Consider the following 7,375-nt stretch of genomic DNA (forward strand, 5'->3'; position numbering starts at 1 on the left):
GCATAAAACTTCAGATCTACACAAATTGAAGAGTGTTGGTATCAATAGTTTTGCTCAGCAAACAACTATGAAATAGGATTTATCTTAAAAGTGATCTAAACCTAATTTGGGGGCATCCTGGGCACTTATATAGGGTTCAGGACGACCAGGGGTCGAAAATAACTGATACAAACCGACCCAGATCTGGTTTCGGTCAAGACTGATTCGGACACAACCGGTGCATGGTCCGGCGGGACCGGCCGTGGCACCTGACCATCCAGCGACTGCCGGGCCTGGCACCGGGTGAGCACCGGGCCAGCGCGGCTTCTTTACTGGAACTTGCCCTGGTGTGCACTGGTGTGCGGCCCAGTCTGGACCGGCCCATCCGGTGTGGCACCCGATGGCGCCGGCCTCGACGATTCTTCTCCCTCCTTCGCGCATGCCTCTCTCTCCTCCCTCGCGCATCCGTGGGATGTCTTCTCGTCCAGCACCATGTCCAGCTGCTTATCTCCTCCTCGTGCGACGCTTGCTCCACCTTCATACCTGATCATACATAAGTGGAAAGAGTTAGGTAGTATAAAGTTCTCATCGATCGAAGTATCATTTAGGAGCGAATTCACCTGTTGTTTAAGTAGCTTCTCACGAGTCCTTGTAATGGGTCCAATCCTAACTTCATTGGACTTGAGCTTCACACCAACATCGTCTTTATTTGAGTAAATTACATATAGGTACCACTTTTGGGGCAACGGTTGCGAGTAGGTACCAACTCTGGTAATTTTATCAAGTAAGTGCAACTTCTGGGGCAGTTTGTAACAAATAGAGCAATTTTGTAGTTAACAACGAATTAATCACGCGGTCCCACTTATCATAGCTAACGTTCGTGTGCGAGCCGTTAGGGCAGGAGGAGTAGATAAGAGACCATGCTAGTTGACCCGTTTAGACTAACGCTGGTGAATATCCGGTCGTGGGGTTGACCGATTTGGCCACGAAACGTGGCTGTTTCACGGAAAAAGAGATGAGATGGACGCGGGGACCACCAGTCAACTCCCATCTTCTCCTTCTTTCTTTGACCCATCTTTCTCCAAGGCCATGACCGACACCACGGCTTGCGCTGCTCACGCTCGCACCGTGGCCGTGCGTGTACCCGTCGACCTCTCCTCCGCGTGCACACAACACCTACGGCGTGCACCGGCACCTCCGCGCGACGTCGCGTCCGCCTGCATGCAGCTGCCACCAGTACCTCCTCGCTCATCTCCTCGCGCCAAGCAGCAGCTGCGCGTGCATGGCGTGCGCACCCTAAAGCAGCCCAACGAACAAAGCAGCAGCAGTGTCCAAGGATGCACCAGCAGGCACGCGTGCACCATGCGCGCGCATGTGCGGCAACCCAGCAGCGGCAAGAACGAGCCGCAGACCGCCGTCTCCCGCGCCCGTCCGTCCGCGCCGCCCGCGCGCGCATGCTGGCCTGCGCCAACACCGTCCGGCCCCGCCTCGACCGCGCCCTGCGACAGCACCATCTCCGTCCGTGCCGGCTGCCGCGCCCGCAAGCTCCTTCGCGCCTTCGCCTGCGACGCCTGCGCGCCCGCAAGCTCTACTGCGGAGGTCGTGCACCCTCGGCGAACGCATGTGCACCTTGCTATGGTCTTCCACCCGTGCCGCTGCCGCGCCTGAGAACCACGCCGCGCTGCATCTCCACTCGTTGCTCCATCCGCGAAGCCCACCCGCGCGCGCACAGCCGTGGCCCGTCGGCACCAGGTCAACACCACCGTTCGACCCACATCCCCAGTGTGCGCCTACGCGTTGGTCTTCTACCTCGTCATGATCCGGAAGTCGCTCCATCGCTTTTTCTAGTCTGTCTTCAGCTCACCTCAAATTTTAGAGCCACCGGTTTGATTTCCTGCTACCATATCGCAGGACCTGTCTGACCCACAATGGAGAAATTCCCGTGGAAACTTACCTGTCCTCACGGCCGTAATGGGCGTGTTCAGCTCACGCATGTATCCTAGCTTTTGTTGCCACTCGTATCGGCCGACAAGCACAGTGGCGCGTTGAGCTGGTCGAGCATTAGCGGGCGAGCGCGGGGGCACGGCAAGCTGGCCAAGCATCAACGGGCGCGCGCGGCAAGCTAGCTGAGCATCAGCGGGCGAGCTAGCGCGCGGGGGCACGGCAAGCTGGCCGAGCATAAGCGGGTGAGCTACCACGGGGACGCGGCAAGCTGGCCAAGCATCATCCGACATCCGGCGAGCGCGGGGGTGCGGCCAGCAAGCGCAGCGTGCTGCTGCTGCCAAACTTCTCAAAGCGATGAGCGGACCGGCGGGAGAATGAGTGAGCTGTGCGACGACCAGGAGTACGACCAGACATGTCTAATGGCTGTGCCCTAACGGCTGGCTGACGACCGTTTGCTCTGACATGTGGGCCCATGCAGTTAAATCAGTGTCAACACAAGAGTTGCTCTATTTATAACTTCCTGCCCTAGAAGTGGTAGTTACTTGTTAAAATTACCAACTCATAACCGTCGCCTGAAAAGTGGTATGTATGTGTAATTTACTCTCTTTATTTTGTAATAACGGAGGTAGTAATTTGGTAGGGATATCCTCATCAGAAATCGTGTGTTAGTACACCTAGGCAGGTGATTCTCTAGGAAAGCTCTGGTCTCTCATGCGTAACAACACATGCTCGGTGCGATCCCGCTGTGTGGAAACGCATGCTAGCAGCAGTTTCTTCATTTGTTCTTATTCACCTGTATGGGCTGCAGGGTGTAGGAGCTGCAACTCACAGCTCCTTCTTCTTCCTCGAGCTCACAAAGAATGGCAATGGAGACTCAACAAATTTTGATGCCGGCTGCCTGGCTCTCACAGCCAGCTTTTCTCTTGATCTCTATATGTGTCACCAATAAACATGCTAGTTACAGTGCCTTATATAGGCAAACACACGCACAGCCATCGGCCACACTCGCCCACTAAGGGCATGTACAATGGTGATGAGTCAGCTGTCTGTAAGAGGTAGTTATAGGTGATTTTAGTGATGTGGAAGAAAAAGAATAAGGAGAGAGAAGGAGGTTGTCTGTAAAGTTCCATACAGTCTGTAAGCTTCTTACAGACAGCTTACAGACACCATTTTTATTGTTGTATGAAGGGTGTCTATAATTTATAGTCACATATAGCTATAGCTAAAAATATATAACTTACAGACAGACTATTGTATACACTGTCTATATCATTATCTATAGATGACATGGACTAGTACATGCCCTAACTCCACTAATTTCATGCACACACGCACTAGATTAGATAACTACTTTCATGCAGCTAACAACCACTAGCTACTTGCACGTCCATGTTCAGCGATTCCGCAGCCTCCTCAACGACCATTGACCCAGCCAAAACAACCGGATCACCCGGCTCAGCCTGATAGTGTAGCCTGTCACACTCCAGTCTTTGTAACGTGTTTGCCGCTTCTCACGGCCTGGCCGTATCGCACGACCACGTCGGCATCTCACCGTGTTCGCCGCATAGCACGGCAGCATGGCATCTCGCCTCATTCACACGTACGGCTAAAGCTTCAGTGGCTCACGGCTCGCCTGTATGAACATCTAACTACATGCAAAACTCAAACTAAATATGCAGATACAAACATCAAGATTAAAAGCTAACACAGGGGCTGCAGCATAGTTCTAAAAATACATTAGAGTATGAATTTTGTTATTCAGCATGTCTTTTTCCCATTGCGATTTGTGATGACTCTGACAAATTAGCTTCATGTTCCCATGAACATTTCTAATAAGAGCTGTGACAAAGCTGTATGCTTAGTTTTCGGCATAAGCATATATGTTTTCCTGGTGGATGTCGGAAAGTGTTTTTTGTGATCACGGTCCCAATAGCTTGCAAGATCACTTGTAGGTTTTTGCTGGTTTTTGGATTGCTAATCAAGCACACCGCTTGATAAGAACTATGCAGGTTATCCTCTCGGAATGTGCTTTCTCATGGGCAACAGATACCGAAATAAATCATGCGGTAATGTCTAGAGGAAATCTGTGTAGGAAACTACCCTCCATGGTAAAAACGGTCGTGTCTGTTGTGCAGACACTACGACCAAATAATCAAGTGTTTTTTTAGTACGAACGAATAAAAATTTATGTCAGTAGAAACATGATTGTTGGACACAAGCTACATTTGTCTTCAAAAACATAGGTGCTAAAACTTGTGAGACAATCTACATTTAGCTTGACAACAGAACATAGGTGGTATTAAAAAATGTCTGGGAAATAGAAAAGCAGCGATTTTCTGCCGCCACGTGTATGTATGGATTCAATTTATTGTCGGATCAGTTGCAATGAACCCATCATGACTGATGGCTGCTTTCTAATTATCTACAAGACTAGGGGTGATGCAGTACCTGATGACCAGCCCTTGGCGGCCGGCAGAGTTGCAGTGGCTTCGCTGATCGCCAAACAGATATTTTTGTCCATCCAACGTTGGGAGCTGTCTTTGATTCACTTCCAGAGGCCTACGAGTTTTACAATATGTATTCGTGGGAGAGTGGATTCGGCATTAGGTATGACAAGAGTAGGCAGAATGTCCGTGGATCTAAGTGTATGCAAGAAATAGTGTGTGGGTGTGCGGTGAGTTCTTCCTGATCTACTCGTATGCACCAAAAAATAACTTTTTGTTAGTTGTTCGTTGCATGTTTGAGGGATGTGCACACTCTGATAGTAATTATGTTCTTATGACCGTGTTTTACCAGGGCAAACCAATCAAGGATAACAGCTCGTCGAATTAGACGAACTGCCCTGCTATGATGCGGCTGCTGCGCATAGATGACCATGGGTGGTACGTTAGCGAGCATAGGGTGACGCACAACCACCCAATGTTGAAGACTTGCGCATAGAAGATCTATTGCCAGTCGCACAAACACATAGACAAATACACAAGAGACTTGGTGAAGCAGCTGAGGGATAACATTGTTAATCTCAGCAAGGTATACATCATCATAGGGAGCTTGTTCGGGAGAGATGAAAATGTTCCTTTCACAAAGAGAGTCCTCCGGAACTTTTACGGTAAGCTCAGCAGGGGGCAGGAAGATGGTGAAATCCGCAAGACTATGGATGTATTCTCGTAGATGGGAGCCGAAGACCCGGACTTCTCGTATGTTGTTGAAGTTGGCAATGATAGTAAGATCAGGGTGTTGTTGTGGACAAATGGGCGGAGCAAGCTCCAGTACCACAATTTTGGTGATATTAACCTTTGACACCACCTACATGACCAATCTGTACGACATGCCATTTGGGTTGTTTGTGGGCGTGAAGAACCACTTCCAGAGCATCATTCTTGGCGGTGTGTTGACTGTGGGAGGAGACGATAGCAAGCTTCAGATGGGTCTTTCGCGAGTTCATCAAAATGATGGGTGGCCGTCTGATGATGTTGGGACCCCAAGTGTACAGTGTTGTGTCAGCAGAGTATTTCCCCACAAGGGTGACTCGAGGGTTTATATCGAACCTCGGGGAATTAAGCAAAGAGCGTTCTCTCCCTCTCTTCTTCTAGCAATCCTGCAAAGTAAAATAAAAGCCTTGTGTCCCCAACTCCATCGTATGGTTGTCAAGATCAAGGTTTCGCGTAAGTAAATAAAACACAAATAGTAATAAAGACTATAAAACTAGATAGAATAAAGTAACTAAGTAAAAATAGTAAAATAGTTGATTGTTTAGGTGTTTTGGATGCAATAAGAAAAAAAATTATTTTTGTATTTTCGGATTAAAATAGTGTAGCAAATAGAAAACAAGATAAAACAATATAAAGGTGTTTCTTATGATAAAAAGTGAACCCAGGTTCATGGGTTCACTTGACTATTCTGCATTTTAAGTTGTAGTGGACAATAGCAATTCATCAATCAGATATGAAGATGCAAAATAATAACATGTGAAAGATACACATTCATATGGGCATCACGTCCTAACATAGAGATGATGCAACATATTTCTTTTATACTCCACAAGAAAGGGAAAATTCATGCAATCTTGTATTAAGGATTAACACAACAGAGCCATAAGTATTTTGACATGATGTTTGAATATCAAATATGACGTTGAACAAACAAGATTATCACTTTTGTCACATGACAAACATAACACATGCATTTACTTTATCCCTAGTGAGGTAGCAAAATAAAAGGCAAAACCATAATAGATCATGAATTTGTTGTCACTATCTAATCATTAAAACCATGTTACTCTATCTAATACACACATCACCCCACACACGCTGTTGCATAGATGTTTGATCAGAACAAATACTTAAGAACGGGGTAAATAATATGCATCTATCAATACATCTTGCACATAATATGATCAGATCTCATAGCACAATATCACTGATGACCCACAAGTATAGGTGGTGTGTCGTAGTACTTTCGATAAATAAGAGTGTCGAACCCAACGAGGAGCAGAAGGTGTCGACGAGCAGTTTTGATCGAGGATTCACTGTCAACACTAGCAAACAAGTTTGCAGGGATATTTGGTATTGTAGATAAATAAAGTACGAGTAAATAAAGTGCAATAATAATAATTGCAGCAAGTGGCCCAATCCTTTTTAGAGCAAAGGACAAGCCGGTTGTTTTACTTATGATGAACAAACGTCCCTGAGGACACACGGGAATTACGTCAAGTGCTTTCGCTTCACATAGCTGAATAATATTCAATGGTTGGGTAAGTGTTGTGTGGGTGAATCTATGCTAATGCACTACCCCATACTTGGACTAATACATACTTATGATTATACCTCTTGCAAGCATCCGCAACTACAAGAAAGTAATTAAGATAAATCTAACCACAACCTTAAACTATGAGATCCTACACTCCCTCATGCACCGGTTTCCTAACGGGACTTTGGGGTTTCTGTCGCTCCCGCAACCCCACAATTAGTAGCCAAATACATGATGAATTCCCCTAGGGACAAGGTATTAACTTGTCAATGCCTACATGTTGTAGACTAGGGTTTCGTAGAAAGTAGAGAGCAAGTAGATCTCGAAGGTTTCAGCCGAAAAGGTACTCGACTGCTAAAAGCTAGGGTTGTGTTGACAATGAAATCGATCCTTTCTTTCCCCCTCGACTCCCCCTTATATAGGAGGCGGAGCCGAGGGTTTCGTGATGTACAAGTTACAAACAGCGGGAGACTCTTTGAGTTCGTTCCGTATTAGTTACAAGTCTTTATTCCTAATACAACTATATCTTTCCATATCGACACCTTATTGGGCTTCCGGGCTTCGTATTCTTCGAGTTATGGGCCTTCAGTAAACCCCGGGTACCTTCTTCGGCAGGCCCTTGGGGATGCCTATGTCAGTAGCCCCCGAGATTTTGCTTCAATCGGAGAATCGAGTAAAATCTCAATCATTAGAATTAACACAT

Source organism: Lolium perenne, chromosome 7, assembly GCF_019359855.2.
Source record: "Lolium perenne isolate Kyuss_39 chromosome 7, Kyuss_2.0, whole genome shotgun sequence".
Lineage (NCBI taxonomy): Eukaryota > Viridiplantae > Streptophyta > Magnoliopsida > Poales > Poaceae > Lolium > Lolium perenne.